This window comes from Anopheles gambiae, chromosome 2 (genome assembly GCF_943734735.2).
Source record: "Anopheles gambiae chromosome 2, idAnoGambNW_F1_1, whole genome shotgun sequence".
Classification (NCBI taxonomy): domain Eukaryota; kingdom Metazoa; phylum Arthropoda; class Insecta; order Diptera; family Culicidae; genus Anopheles; species Anopheles gambiae.
Window position 1 is genome coordinate 21,520,399 of NC_064601.1, and position 14,618 is coordinate 21,535,016.

At 47.9% G+C, this 14,618-nt stretch overlaps 1 protein-coding gene across 9 annotated transcripts in view; it reads right to left on the bottom strand.

Moving 5' to 3' along the window:
- The window catches only part of LOC3290623 (protein catecholamines up), an 83,763-nt gene that overhangs the window by 66,348 nt on the left and 2,797 nt on the right, over positions 1 to 14,618 (bottom strand). For 3 of the 9 annotated variants that reach the window (XM_061641747.1, XM_061641752.1, XM_061641748.1), the window contains exon 2: positions 5,858 to 5,947. The exons of 1 other annotated variant lie outside the window; for it this stretch is intronic. The gene's annotated coding sequence lies outside the window, so the exon portion shown is untranslated. Of the gene's footprint in view, positions 1 to 5,857; positions 7,940 to 8,085; positions 8,140 to 14,618 lie in introns of those variants that run through there. 5 more of the 9 variants (XM_061641754.1, XM_061641744.1, XM_061641746.1 and 2 more) reach the window with 4 other exon arrangements.

Here is a 14,618-nt window from a genome sequence, read left to right on the forward strand (position 1 = left end):
CGCCTCTGCCATTGGGCCAAGATCTGAGTGCCGCTATATCGAAGCGTTCGCCCCCTGTGCGCACGCTCGTGTGTCCTTGGCAGGCTGTTCAAATGTCGAAGAGCCATTGCGAAAGATTGCGCCAAGCAAACGGATCCGACCGGAGTCCGGGGGGCGAGTGGGAGAGAGGGAGAGAGAGAGCGGAGCTGCTGATTATTTGTGCGACTCCCTTCCCATGCACGGCCATGTTTTGCATAGAAGTTCTACTGAAGGGATAAGGAGGAGGAGGAGAAGGAGGAGGTGTGCATGGAATGGCAAGGGAACCTGAGCGTCGCTTCTTCACCACACACAAAGAGCGCGAACAAGTGCGAAACGCTACTAAAACCGTGGAGGTTGCTGCGGTGGAGCAGCCGGTAGTGTGGATCGAGATAGATTGATCAACGGCGTGTCGAACGGAGGCGGCGGCGAGCGGTGCTAAAAGCCTGCCCGTGTGTCTCGCCGTACTTTGGCGATGAAACTAACGATAGTGCTGTTAATTAAAACCATGAGAAGGTTCAACGGTACACTGTGCTCGGTTAACTGCTGATTGTAATACATACAGCGCCTACATTTCCGACACCAATTTGTCTCGCCGAAGCTTCCGGGAGAGTTGTATGTGCTAGCGGATATTCTAAGCGACAGTGACGTTAGTTTACTGCTGATGTATGCAAAGTTGCTTCTAATGAGCTTCCTATCAAACAAAAACTAACAGTTGTAGTATATCTAGCTGTAAGTTAAATAAGTGAAAAAGAATATTTGTTTCCTGTGATTATCAATCAGATGTGAGAAACAACGTTGCTTCTAAGATCATTAACATTTGAAAAACAAGTAACTTTCAACATTGTTGTTCCTTTTTTTCGTATAATTGTTTTTAATTCTATATGTTTTCAATGTTCTTGTTTCTAAATCTAATCCATATTTTAAAATGGTTTAATGATAACAAAAAAATCAAACTTCTACTTTGATTATTCAACTAAAACTGTGTCAAATGGAGTCATCTCATATAAAGCCAAAAAGTTAATACAAACCGACGGCTATCAGCGATCAGCATTGATTTCAACACACTCGGCCGCTGGGCTAACTGAGGATACGAATGACATCAATAAAAAGATGATCTTTATCGTCACTAGCTCCGATTTCCCAAATTGGGTTAGCGCATGGTGAAATAATTAAAAATGCACACATCTGATACGAATGGTTCGAAAACCCCTCTTTGCCCTAATGCGTAAGTAGCAAGCTATGCCCGTTCGACACGTAACGATGCGTTTGTCATTATGCAAGCTTACGGAGCAGCATGGCAGACAGCCAACCAGCCACATTTAACGTAAAGGAGCTGAAAACTATACTCCTGACGCATCAATCAATCGCAACTCCTTTTCTGCGATTTGATGATCGGCTGGCGTTATTTTGTTAAGTTAATCGCAGCCAGCACCATCACAGCACATTTTTCTCGCACTAATCATAGCCTTTTTTTGTATGGGAATTGAAGCCGCATGTTAACTATGCTAATAAAAGGCTTGTAAAATCCAACACGAGCCACTAAGTGCTGCTACCGCCCCTCAAGCACAAGCATTCCACAAGCGAATCTTATCAGCTGAAGCGTATCTCCGACTCATACTCTCGATTCGCACGTGCGAATGTGTAACAATCCATTATTTCGCTTCGATTAAACCTGACTAGAGCATCATCGATGCGATAAAGCGGGACAGAGACAGTTATTTCGTGTTTCAAACCGACTTTATTCCGTACTATGACTTGAGTAGACTTCGTGCTAGCTACCTCACGGTGCCAACACATTACGACTTGTCTTACAGGTCAGGTTCGGCCTGACGCCGGCTACATCTTCATTATGCAAACGTCTGCCCTAGGCAGGAAGGCAGAAGGCACACCAGCGTGGCAAGGTGGAGTAACGCACGCTGGTTTGGTTCGGTTCATGAAAATCGCGCCTCCACTCTTCAACAATCGATCATTTACACGCCGCGTCATTGCGTCAGGGCTGTGGTGACGACGAGCAGGTGAACGTCAACGACAACGCCCGTCTGGCGCATTGTTGAACCGATTTTAATCGACCCAACCATGTTACAACACCCAACCCATCGACAACGGCAAACAAAAAGTACAGCCTAGCTTTAAAATTGTCTGTCAATTCTGTCCCTTCGGCGCTTACCGTCCTCGAGTGCACTAAACACCGAGCCCAGATATGCGAAATATCTTCAGCCGCGCGACGAAAGGCTGCAATTTTCTGTTTCCACCGAGCAACATTTTAATGATCATGTCTGTGCAGGGATCAGTGCTGTAGGTTTCCTTTTTTCGCCCTTTTTCTTTTTACCCACCGCCTTAACGCTGAGGATGTAAATGATGGATCACATTGTGTGCTAGATTGTTCGTAACCCACTTCTAGGTCCTTGGGCTCTTGCTTAACGATGCTCTGCGAAGGGTCAGCGTAAGCGGCATGTCACAACCTTTTATTACTGCCACCTAGATGGCCCAGCTGGTGTGGTAGGTTTCTTCGCGACTGTCTAAAACAAGCGGTGGAGATATTATCTTCACCGACATCCCAAAATGGTCGGCGCATAACTTAGACATGGACAAGCAAAGGCTAACAACGGTGACAAACGGTCCATCATACGATTTATAGGTTGGTAATCTTTTATCGCTTTAGCGCAAATTGCCACAAGTCATCTCAGTACGGCTGTAACAGAACGCCTTTCGTTTGTTCAAGTCTCATCTAGATGCAAGTTTTTCTGTCGTATATAGCGTTGAAACTTTGCATTTACAATGTTACATTGTTTCTAAAGTTTTCATAGACAATTCATGATCAGAGTTCAAATGAAAAATACTTCCTCAAAAGCAATAGGACACAGCTTCGTGCAGGTTCCGTTTAATCATCGCTATTATCATACCTCATGTCACTTTCTTCAAATACATCCACAGACATCTACCCGCACATCCATCCACTAGATTGGAGCTAGCAACGACACAGTTCGGTTCAACGTCTTTCAGTTTGCATCCCGCTCAACGTGCAAATCATCAGGCAAGATAAACACACCTGTGTATGCCAAACAGCTTGAAAATCATCATCATTAGCCGGTGCCGATTTCAACGACACGATGAGTGATGAACACCGAGAACAGGCCGCTTAGTGTCTATCGCCGCTGACAGCTAATGGAGCCTCGACGGAGCGGGAACCACGGCAACCGATCGGCGCGGCAGGATCGACCGTCACGATCGTTCTCGCGCGGTTTGGAAGACAAAACAAGCGAAGTATAATCTACGGTTGCTGAGTTATTACGGCACTCAGATTGGAGGAATACCCAGAATAAGACACTACGTTAGATGTAAGAACATACCGTGTGCATTAGCCTCCGCACGAAAGCGTCAATTTGTTTCGAATAATGCACTCGTAACTTCCTACTTGATCGTATCCGTTCCATCCCGTAAGAGCACTTATATCTTTGCTCTTTGTCATCGAATCTTCGCCAATCGTTCCGTAGCTCACAAGTCCCAAAAACGGGTTTGGCCAGGACACTGTCAACAGGGCAAATTTGTGCCTTATTGACACTGCCACTCCCACCGAGGTAGACCAACACTATGTCAGAAACCGGTCGGCCACACAATTTCACAACCATTCTACGTCCAAAGAGCAGCGAAAACAATCTCAGCCTTGAACTCGTCCGGGTCTTAGGACCGTCGTACCGGAAGCATCTTTTTTGCTGCTGCAACCTCCTCCAACCAATTGAAAGATTGCTGGGCCCGATCGCGACCTGATGGCGACATCTCTCGTGCTGCCTTTGATTGCTCAACACGTGGTGGTTGGCAGCAATGGCGGTGTGGGACGCCAGTTAGTAGGTGCGGTGGGGATGGCAAACACCGCACGCAGCCACAGAGAAAGGTGCGTACTTTCCTAATCGGAACTGGTTATGATTTTGTTTTACATTTTTTCTGCTTCGCGTTCGCTCAATGCACATTAGTGGGCAATGGAGGGCCTGGGATATGATTATTTTATACGTTTCAGGTTTTTTCCAGCAGAGTTTACAGTGCCCGATTAGCTTGAGAGGTTTCATTCATATGCATAAGGTAGTTTCATTTCTTTTGCTCGCATCAGCGCGGTGTTTTGCTCGAAATGATGCATGTCTAATAAGGCGCATAGCCGAACGTTCAATCAACCTGTCAAACCTGGGCACGCTTAATGAAACTACCAAAAAACAAACGATCTACCTTTACAGGCGGGTCTAGTCGGTCACGCTTTATCACTGTCAAAAGTGAAATTGAAGGTGGCCTCCGGGCCGTAATTGCAACCGACATATATATATTCTAGCGACACACTTTACTCCGGTCACCTTTCCACTGTCAAGTTCTGTCTGTCCTCAATCGAAACGGGCATTGGCGCTATGGTCACTCTCAATCTCTCTCTCTCGCCGTCCTGTTTTGCATGCAGTCTTTTTCCATACCGAACAGCCTGAATGGTGCACACATACACAACACACACTACCACACCGCACGTATATCACCTCGTTAGCGCCAGGACCGGAAGCCGAGGTGAAATCACTTTCGAAAATATTGAAAATTGCGCCACCAAACCAAAAGTGCACCGTACTCGCACGCGTATAACACGCACGACGCATGCAACACGGGCGCGCGCGCTCGCACAGCCGCTTCCTACGCAGCCAAATGCAACCCGTGCGCGAAAGGAGTTTGAGTTAAACGAAGGGGGGGGTGGGAGGGGGAAGCACGCTTCAAGAGCAACCTGTTCCAGCACGAGCACGAATTCAAATTCGATCACGAGAGCGTGGGGTGCTGGTGCAATGGGCTGGTGTAGCACCCGCTGTTCGAAGGTAGCATAATGCTGCTGGTGCACTAAATACACTCATACAAACACACTTTCCAACCCTCACCGTCGCGCCTTATCGCTCCCTGGTTTATATGTTTATTGCGTATTATGATAGCTTTTAAATGGTTGTAATTTCTTTCCCCCTTCGCGGCGACTCGCGCGATCTCGCGGCCACTGGTCACGCGATTCGGTTTGACGTCCTCGTCAAGTTAACTGTCAGAACGATTAGAAGGAAAAAACCCACATGCCAGGATCAGGCCAGGAAGCTGATGCGGCGATCCGTAAACAAACAACTTGCAAACCGCTTACAAATACAGGAACGGAATGACGTTTAATGGATGAACAGAGGGGTAGTGTGTTACAGTTTTCTAATCTCACTCCGCGAGCATGTCAAGTAGGAGAGAGAGAAGGGACCACTAGTTACCACTGGCCACCGCATATCGCATAACCGATGCGTAACATCAATGCGTAGTTAGTGCTGGCGGCCGAGTACGACATAATCTCGCCTTATCTGGCGGGAGGGGGAAGTTTCCAGTGACCGTCAGTAGATTATAGCATTATTTAACTCTTCGCTCTCGGTGCCGTGCTCTCGGTTTGTTTGTTTGCCCATCGCGAGTACAAGGATCAATCAATTAGCGACTGGAGGGCAAAACATTGCTCCCAGCGGTTCCAGTTCGTTAGCAAGTACGTTACCGCGTGTCGACGGGATCACGGATGCGATCAGATTAAATTTATATATTATATGTAAAGAACGACTGCTTGTTCGAAAGACTTGCACATCAGTTGGTCCATGCACAATATGTACAACAGACAGACGTTCGTGTTGTTGACATACACTTTAGTATCTTTCTTTCGTAATCTAATCCAAATAAGCTCACCGAGAAGTGTACGATCACTCGAAAGGATTGTGTAATACTTAGGACATAGTGATCGTTTGCCAGTTCTTTTACACCTTTCTCTCCACTTCCCTCTGCTCTCTTCACTAAACGCAACGGTCACACTACTTACCGAACTGCAGGGCCCGAACGCACTCACTGCCAGCTCTGAAGTTTGCCGATCCCGTTTCCGGTCTCGTAGGCTATTCGTGGCCTTTTCTCACTGTTGGACAAAAAAAACAAACACACTTTTTTGAAGTGACGGAACCGGAAATCTATTCACCCTAAATGAGGGGAAACACACACACACACACACATAAGCTAAAGTTGTGTGTACTATGTAAACATTCGTTAAGCAGCCACTAATGCCCTCCTTGAGGCCTGGCTGACGCAAACACTTAGTAGCACACGAAGAAGTGGTAAAACTACTAGCATGAGAGTAAAACCAACATAAACAATGATGAAACAAAATGCTCACACACACACACACAAACAAACACACACACGCGGTCGAGATAAGATCAGCAGTGCAATCACTACCACTTCCTCCGGGGCTGGATGCTGTCGCTGCAGCACCTTGCAGGCTCACACTTCGGGTTCGGGTTCCACTTTCATCCACTCTTGCGCTGCAATTTGCTGTACCTTCCCGGCACTCTTTTGCACTTTCTTTTCTTAATGCTCCCAGAGCGACAGAGCGAGGGAAGGCGTGGAAGTAGCACTCCTCTTCGATGCACTGCCACAACACTGCTGCTTCCTATTTTCACTGTTACACGGACGGCCGGGCTACGCGTTTGAGCGCTCTGGTCAGCCTTTTCCTAAGCGAACCTTTCCGTGGATTACTTGTTAGTTAGCCCTCGCACTATCGGCCCTTTCCTTCACCGCCACGAACAAGAGTGAGAGATAGAAAGACCCTCGAGACCCTGATAACACACCAAAACACACACACACGGGCTGCGGGCTTGACTGATAATCTACAAAGCTACGAGCCACCAACGGACAACCGATCGCCAATCAGGCAGACCTCGCAAGACGCGCCCTGTGACAGTGACAGTGAAGATGCAGGCGCAAGTCTTCAATCGCTTTGCCTCCAAACAGATTACGATTCGAACTTTGTGCACGTTGGCCGCTTTGTTTCTAGCACTTTGGAGCGATCGCACGCGGGCCCAGCTCCGTCCACTGTGCTGCAGACTAGCACCAATAGCAACAGCTACGAACTGGTTGCTGATAACACACCGTACTATACCGCATCATTTTTCATCGCATCGCCATCGGCTCACAGAAAAGATGTCTTCCGAAACACGTTTGTTTTACCCTTGTTACTTAAGAGATACACCTCCCGAGTATTTTCTATCGATCAATCGGGGTTCCGCGTAATACACTTGCTGCAAACTTCACCGAAAAAGTATTATAAAACCGTCACAACAAAGCGCGGAACTACAGCAGACCGGTACGCCAAATGTACTACCGCATCGGTAGACCACTGTCCAAGCACTGATCCGTACACGGGGGGTCGAGATTTCGTCTCGGCTTGTAGCGGAGCCGAGCTTTTGTTTGTCGTTTTGGAGCAGCACAAGCACAACAATAGAGGAGGGACCGTCCGTGTAAACGGGCGCGAGCTCGCAGTTCGACAGCCTCTCTCCTTCCTGTACTGCCGCCAGCAGTTGTTCGACTTGTTGTGAAAAGCTAAATCGACCGACCACGGTCAACCATGCAACACACACACACAAGCATGCACGCACAAAGACCTCACGAAGCTCAGCAAAGATGGAGAAACGTGCGGGGCCGACCGGCGAGGGAGGTCCACTGGAAGCTGTAAGGTTCTATTCAGCTAATTTACTAGAGCACATCAAACGCGCGCGCACACATTCCATTCTGGCCTGAGCAGAGTGTGCATCGCACGCGGGACACGAAGGGGAAGTTCCGCCTTTGGGTGGAGTTGGAGCACTGAGTGGTTGGATGCACCCTTATTTTCGTCTAATTATAGACAACCCAGCACCCTCGGTCGGTTGAATGGTGGCAGCAGATGGGGCCGGACGGGAAGATGCGCCGAAGTTACACACAATTGTTTGCCCCGTGGCTGTGTCGCTGGGCTGTCGATTAGTGGATGGGTCGCACCAGCCCCACCAGCTGGCAGTGCAATGTGTGCACCGCAAGGGGGATTACGCACGGGGGATTACGGGATTTCAATCGATTTTCTCACCCTATTGTGTCTGGTCGGAATGTTGGAACCGGAGCTCAGCAAAAAACTGCGGCACTAACACGCAAAAATTGCTTCCCGCGAAGGGAGGGGGGGGGGGGGGGGCGACGAGATAAGCGATCCGGCCGAGTCCAAGAAATTATTCGAAAGATTCGGAAGGTCACCTCGCGGGATGCGTCATTGCGCCGGAGGATGGTTGTTCGGCAGTAGAGCGGCAGCTGCAACGAAAGTGAAACGAATCAAAGGTGGCGATGAGATAAGCGGAACGGACGTGAGCGGTACAAGATTAATGGAGAAGGTTGTGTGCCACACAACACAAGATAGATGGTTCTTTTTTTCTATTAGTCGTATTTATGGAAGAAGAAGAAACGTTTTATACGTATATTAACTAGATACCATTATTTTAACGCTCAAAACGCTCGGTGCCCCACATATGCATTTCATTTCACTCGAAAAGCGTAGTGAAAGTTGGGGTGGTAAACACGCCCTGCCCAGTAAAGAATGGTCTGCGTCTGTCCGGTGCAAATTATGGTTCAGCTCGAATCCCGAACCAGTTCAGCTGTAAACGGCAAGTAGGCGATGGGAAGAGCGAGGTTCACTTGTTTTTGTTTAGTTTAGTTTTTTTGCACAGCACTTTATCATTCGATGTGACAGGAATATAATGCACAGACATAACCGTAGGCTACGAAGCTATCATGTTCCCGGTATTACGATCTTCCCTTAGGCGCTGCTATGCAGTCTTACGTTTTCAACAAACGACGAACCTATGGTGGCATATAAAGATGCTCTAAGAACCTGTCAAACATGTCGAAACATCAAACGTGGAGCAGATGTTTGTCAAAAATATCTAAACAAATACAAACGCTCTTCGTCGGGAGATGTAGATATGAGTAAACAAAAGAAGTCTGATGAACTTCTAGTTCTACCACAATGTATTTAGGCAGCACGGATATTGGACTCCTTCTCTGCCTCTCTCCAATTCAATAAACTTCCAATGATCAAAGGGGTGCAAAACATCTTCTCAAAACAATTTTCGATTACCTTTTCCACCAAATTCATGCGTAAAATTAGTTAAGCATGTTCGGCACCCCACAAACTGTACGAAGTAAATGCTCGCCATACACGTTCGTCAAAGTTTTGTTAAACCGCTCGCCACTGAAGGTGAAGAGAAAATTACCAACACTACCTCAGCACACTACTGCTCCACCACTGCACCCCCCTGTATGCCCAATTCTTGAACTCTGCTCCTTTGCGCAACAACGCACAACATTTGGATTCATCTTGCATGGTGTGTGGGGGCCGTACATGTGTACGGCGAGTCCTTGTGCCTGATTTCGCTAATTTTAGCCGGCCCGACCCGTGTGTGTATGAATAGCTGTATTGATTGGGCCCGTTGTGAACGCTCCGCTATCGAGCTTAATTAAGCGCAGCTATTAAAATTATTTTCAAGCGCAGAGTAAGAAGGGAACAGACGGAAAAAACCTAATAACCATAAACTATCAACGAAACAGTTTTGCATGAGCATTGCACCAAGCGAAACTGTTTCTATTACGCTCAAGGAAAATATTAAAATCCATTTTTAACACTGAGCCGTTTGAAACACACCCCCCCCCCCCCTGGGTTGTGGTTTTCATTCACACGTGAGGTGCTAAAAACGTTGCGAACAAAAATGTTTGCCTTTCTTCCGGCAGGCCCCTGTACGAGGTATGCGTTACGTGGTCTTCGATTTGCAAGCCAGGACGTTACGCTCCGTCCTAAAACAAACCGCCCTTTCAAACCCCCTCGTTCGCACCAACTAAAAAGAGGGCGGAAAATTAGCACAGGAAAAGCACCAGCACCACCTTACGTGTACGGGGGTTTTCTTTCGCGCACACACACACACACGGCACACCACTGTCAATCTTAATAGGCAACCCTTTCTACGGTGAGCGGTACAAGCATTGAAGTCGGTGTTGCCCCCGCGTAGCGTAGCATTTGCCCGGCTGTGCACGTGAAATTGAAAGTGCACGACGAACCACCCCCTAATATTGGCCGATGACGCCTTCCGCCTGTGAAAAGGCTAGACTGGCCGCAAGGCACTTCCCATTGCATCACCGGACCCACCGGAATGGCGTACCGTACGCAAACATTCCTTCAAACCTCCCCTTCAGCAAAAACACACACACATAGGAGGAGGTGAGGTCCATTCGAGCATGAATTGGCATCCGCGTGATTTGGCAAAGTGGTAGCACACGGTGCCTTACGTACGCATCCGCGCACTTGTGGTGTGGTGCACACTTTTGCACTATTTCTTTCTTTTTTTTCTGGTTGCCAATTGCGAGGCTTTATGTTGATGTTGTTGGCTGTCCAAATCAATCAATACGCTTCAAAGCGGTGCGCTGGTGCATCCATTAATTCGAAACCCCAAAAAGCCTGGCCTGGCTGCCCCGAAAGGATGAGTTGCTGCAAATTGTAATTATCTCACGAATGGTACGGCGCAGCAGCGGCGGCAGTAAAAAGAGAGGCCGAAGTGACGATTGCTGGCAGGCGAAATTGCCACGAGAAAGCCGAACCGATCCCAGAAGGGTACACCGCAAAATGGTAATGCCACACACCACCACCCCGTCGATGAATGGGTCTAGTCCCCCCACACCACGAAGGGGAGGGCGAAACCCATTCTGCGTAAGGAAAGGTTGTCGATGTCGATGTGATGAACTGTTCGACGCTCGGCTGTTACGAAAAGCCTCTCCCCGTGGGTTACAATTTATCGCGGAAATAATAGCCAATACTGCTGCTACTGTTCTCTGGCGGTGATGATGGCCTCCTCCTCCTCACTCTCTGTCACGAAATGGGTAACGTTTTTTTTTTGTATGACCGCAATAGCCACACACAACAACCGCGCAACAAAACAGCAGTTCCACGCAAATTACCGCAGGACGGCAGCACCAGCTGATAAAAGATTGGGTAAGACGCTGCCAGATGACGATTGATTTTCCATTCATTCCGAGCGGCAACCCGACAACGTCTCGCAAGGTTTTTGTGTTGATTATGGCAGTTTTCTATCCGCAGCACACACACACACACGTCATCGACGGGTCAATATGAAACAGTCGGTGTGTTACCGAAGGCTCTTTCGCGCGATAATCCGGTGGCGGTGTATAATTTCATCATTCAGTAATTTCGCCTCAATTAGACGGAGAATATAATTCGTTTAAAAAAAAAACCCCCAGAGCCACATTTCGCAAGATGAATTCGGGGGAAGAAACGGGCCAAAAGTGACCACCACAAAGAGCCACACAGCCGTTTGAATTAGTGCACAAAAACAAATGAGAAGGTACATTAACCTCGGGTACTTTTTTTGGGGGGGAGCATAAATTTAATACAAAAATGATTAGACATTTTTTCACCCCTCATTTACTTTACATTAATGAATCGTTCAAACGCGATTGCTTCTTTCGATGTCAAAAATTGTCTTTGATTTTTTGGGGGCCCCACTACCCGTTTTAATTAAATGACAATGAAAACGTCTGTAAAATGCTACGTAATGGTCGTGTGAATGGGCAACGGGCTACAGCACCATATCGCTCGCTGGCCTGTTACGTTGACCGGATGACTTTCGGTAAAAGCAGCCCGGTAAGCCCGGGCGTAATGGAACGAACGCCGGAAAAGTCACCTCGCACTGAACGTGGAAACGAACGTGCACAGCTCGATTGAATAACGAGTGAAATCATCGTCCTGCCCGATGGCGTCAACGAACGTGCGAACCGTGCGGGTTGGTAGATTAAATTCGGCAAAAGATGACACAATGCACGGTATCGGGAGGCGCAGCTTAAAGGGGCTTGCCTTAATTTAGTGCTTAAATTATGATAGAAAGCTGCAAAATGATAATTGGACTTGAAATACAATACAGCACGATAGATTTGTCGGTTATATCAGATTCCACCAAAGGCCTTTAGTCACACGGGACATGTGCAAAGGTCATTTGATTATAGATCAAATGGATTTCACTAGAGGACCACACACAGATTATCTACTCGTATGTGCTACTCGCAATTAAAATATGTTTTATGTTGCAGTTTATATGTGTAAATAGCTTGTTCAGGCCCCAAGTCATATCAGCAGAGAGCCGCATCGGCATCTCATCGCACGGTTGCTCCATTTCCGCCACAAGACGCTTCATTCCACATACCGGCTGGGCTTCCTAACTTGCACGTCATGCAATTATGATTCGCACTGATTTGCGATAACACAATCTGTGCTTTGATTGCTGTTGGCAATGATTTCTGGCCATTGCTTCCTTCACCACCCCGTGCACAAGCGTGTAATGTTTCCGACCACAGCGCAACAGCGAACATCCAAAAGAAAACACATCAAACATAACGCATTACCGATAATACCGTCCAAACACACAAACACACACACAACAAAGCTCTCACGTCAGCTTTGGGAAGGAAAGCAAAAACCATCGGCATCGGTCCACCATTCCACCACCATCGCCATTTTGCAAAACCTCCACCACGTAGGGGTACGATAACACCACGCGGCGGACGGAAAATTGGCAATTCAAACCTTTCCCCCTCCCAACCATTGAACCACGAACGGGTTGCATAGATAGAAAAGGTAACCTCTGGCACCCTTCCTTTCCACCCCATTCATTATCTGCACACAGCACCGCACCGCGTCCATCTACGCGCGGTGGACGCAGACACTCAGACCACCAGCCCCGATCCCATCCGAACGGGTGTGAAATTAGAAAGTGTTTTCTAATACATCCACAAACCGCCGGCAGAGCACACCAGTGCCTGTTGGGAGCCGCCGTATAAGCGGAGCCTTTTAGCCTTTTAGTAGCTGGATAGTTTATCGCGCGAGAAGCAACGTATCCGTGCGCCTGTAGTTGTGCAGGATGGACGCGCCAGCGCACGCAGAAATTCCACAATCTCGCGCAAACTGTTTACCGCATCATTCAGCGGATGCGTATCGACCTTACCGGGACGCTGAGCGTTTAACCTTCAAAGCGTAGGACTCCCGAACTGGAGCGACACTCTAAGATTTAAAATTAATTTAAAAAAAATGCTACACAAACGAATGTCAACCTCAAACAGGAGCTCTGACCCCAAAGAAAGTAGAGGCACCTTCTGGGCCGCGCTGAAGTACTGCCGTGCCATGCCACGCAACCAAAACGGACCGCGTCGACAGTCTGCCTGCGTTGTGCCTGCCTGTAACTCAACCCGTGGGTGCGTGGGTTTTTTTAAACGAGGACGGGAGACCGGAGGACGTACCTGTTGTGTATGCAAAGATTTTGAGCACCGAATCCCCCGCCGAACGCACCCGACGAACGAGTTAACGGGGTTTTCGGATTTTGAAACCTACCGGTGGTCACCACCACCATAAGTCTGGTTCCATTTTCTATGAACCTTCTTTCTGTTTGTGTGTGTGTGTGTGTGTGTGTGTGTGTGTGAGTGTTTGTGTGTGTGTGTGAGTGTTTGTGTTTTTTTTGCTTTCCCTTCACCATTCCCTCCCAACCATTATGCGAACCTCCATTGCAGAGCGCGAGAGACGGCGAGACCGGCTGGCTCGCCATCGTTCGCCCCGTCGCCAAAGCCGATAAGTGGTGAATAGCAGCATAAATATGCGAGACCAAGCGCGCGCAACTCTCGTTGTGGTTATAGTTCTGTGTTTCGTTTTGCCAGCCGACGCTCGACGACCGCCGAAAACCACTTGGGACATGGGATGGGCTGGACAGGGATACCTCGCCAATCATACACAAGCTCTCATAAACTTGGACCGTCTGACGACTAATCAGGGAACCGAAAGTTGGCTAGAAGTTAAGCGCTCAGGGAAGTTTTGCTAGAAAAGGTTTTATTGCATTCTGCCATCCATGTTTTTGCAATTAATGCACGACCAAAACACTTGCCATCGGATCCATGCCCACATGCTTACCTTCGTAGGCATTTAAAATGTGATTAAATCGTGCTGCGGATTTTTTGTAAGTGCAACTACACCAACCAACACTCGATGTTCTCTCTTTCTATCGCTCTCTCTCTCTCTACCTCAATTACTCTCTTTCAACATCACCTTCAGGTTTTGCTTTACGTTAAACGTTTACAAGGTGACTTAGGGGTGGGTAAATAAAACCCAGCGTTTCGCATCGGACGAAAATGAAAAACCCCTTGGCAGTAGCTGGCGGAAGTAAGTCCGTAGCTAACCGGCCGAACAAGTGGCAAATCGACGATCGATACAACCTCATTACGGGGCGAGCTCGCAATAAAACTGAACTACTTTGCGGGTACTGTAAACACACTCAAACGTCTGACGTCTTACTTGTGACACTAAGCGTCTTTTTCGCTCTAGGAACTCAAAATGAGGTTTCTCCCAACTTCTTTTTTTTCTGTAAAATTGATGAACAGCACAAATTTTAAAACAAAACTGTTGAAAACTCCGATAGGCATCGAATGTGTGTGTGTGTCTGTGTAGCACTTGAACAATGCTGCAACACCGGAAAGGTGTCGAAATGTCAACTCGTCCTTCGACCGCCGAGACGGCCGAGGTACGCAAAGAGGGTAGATTTAATTGGATCCCCTCATTCGCTACGCCCCCCCCCCCCCCCCCCTGTCCTTCCCACACGAAAGCTTCCCCGTGACAAGCGGTTGAGTCTTATAATGTCTTGAATTTTGTTGTTTGAAGGACAGAATTCAAAACGGAATCTCTGAAATCGATG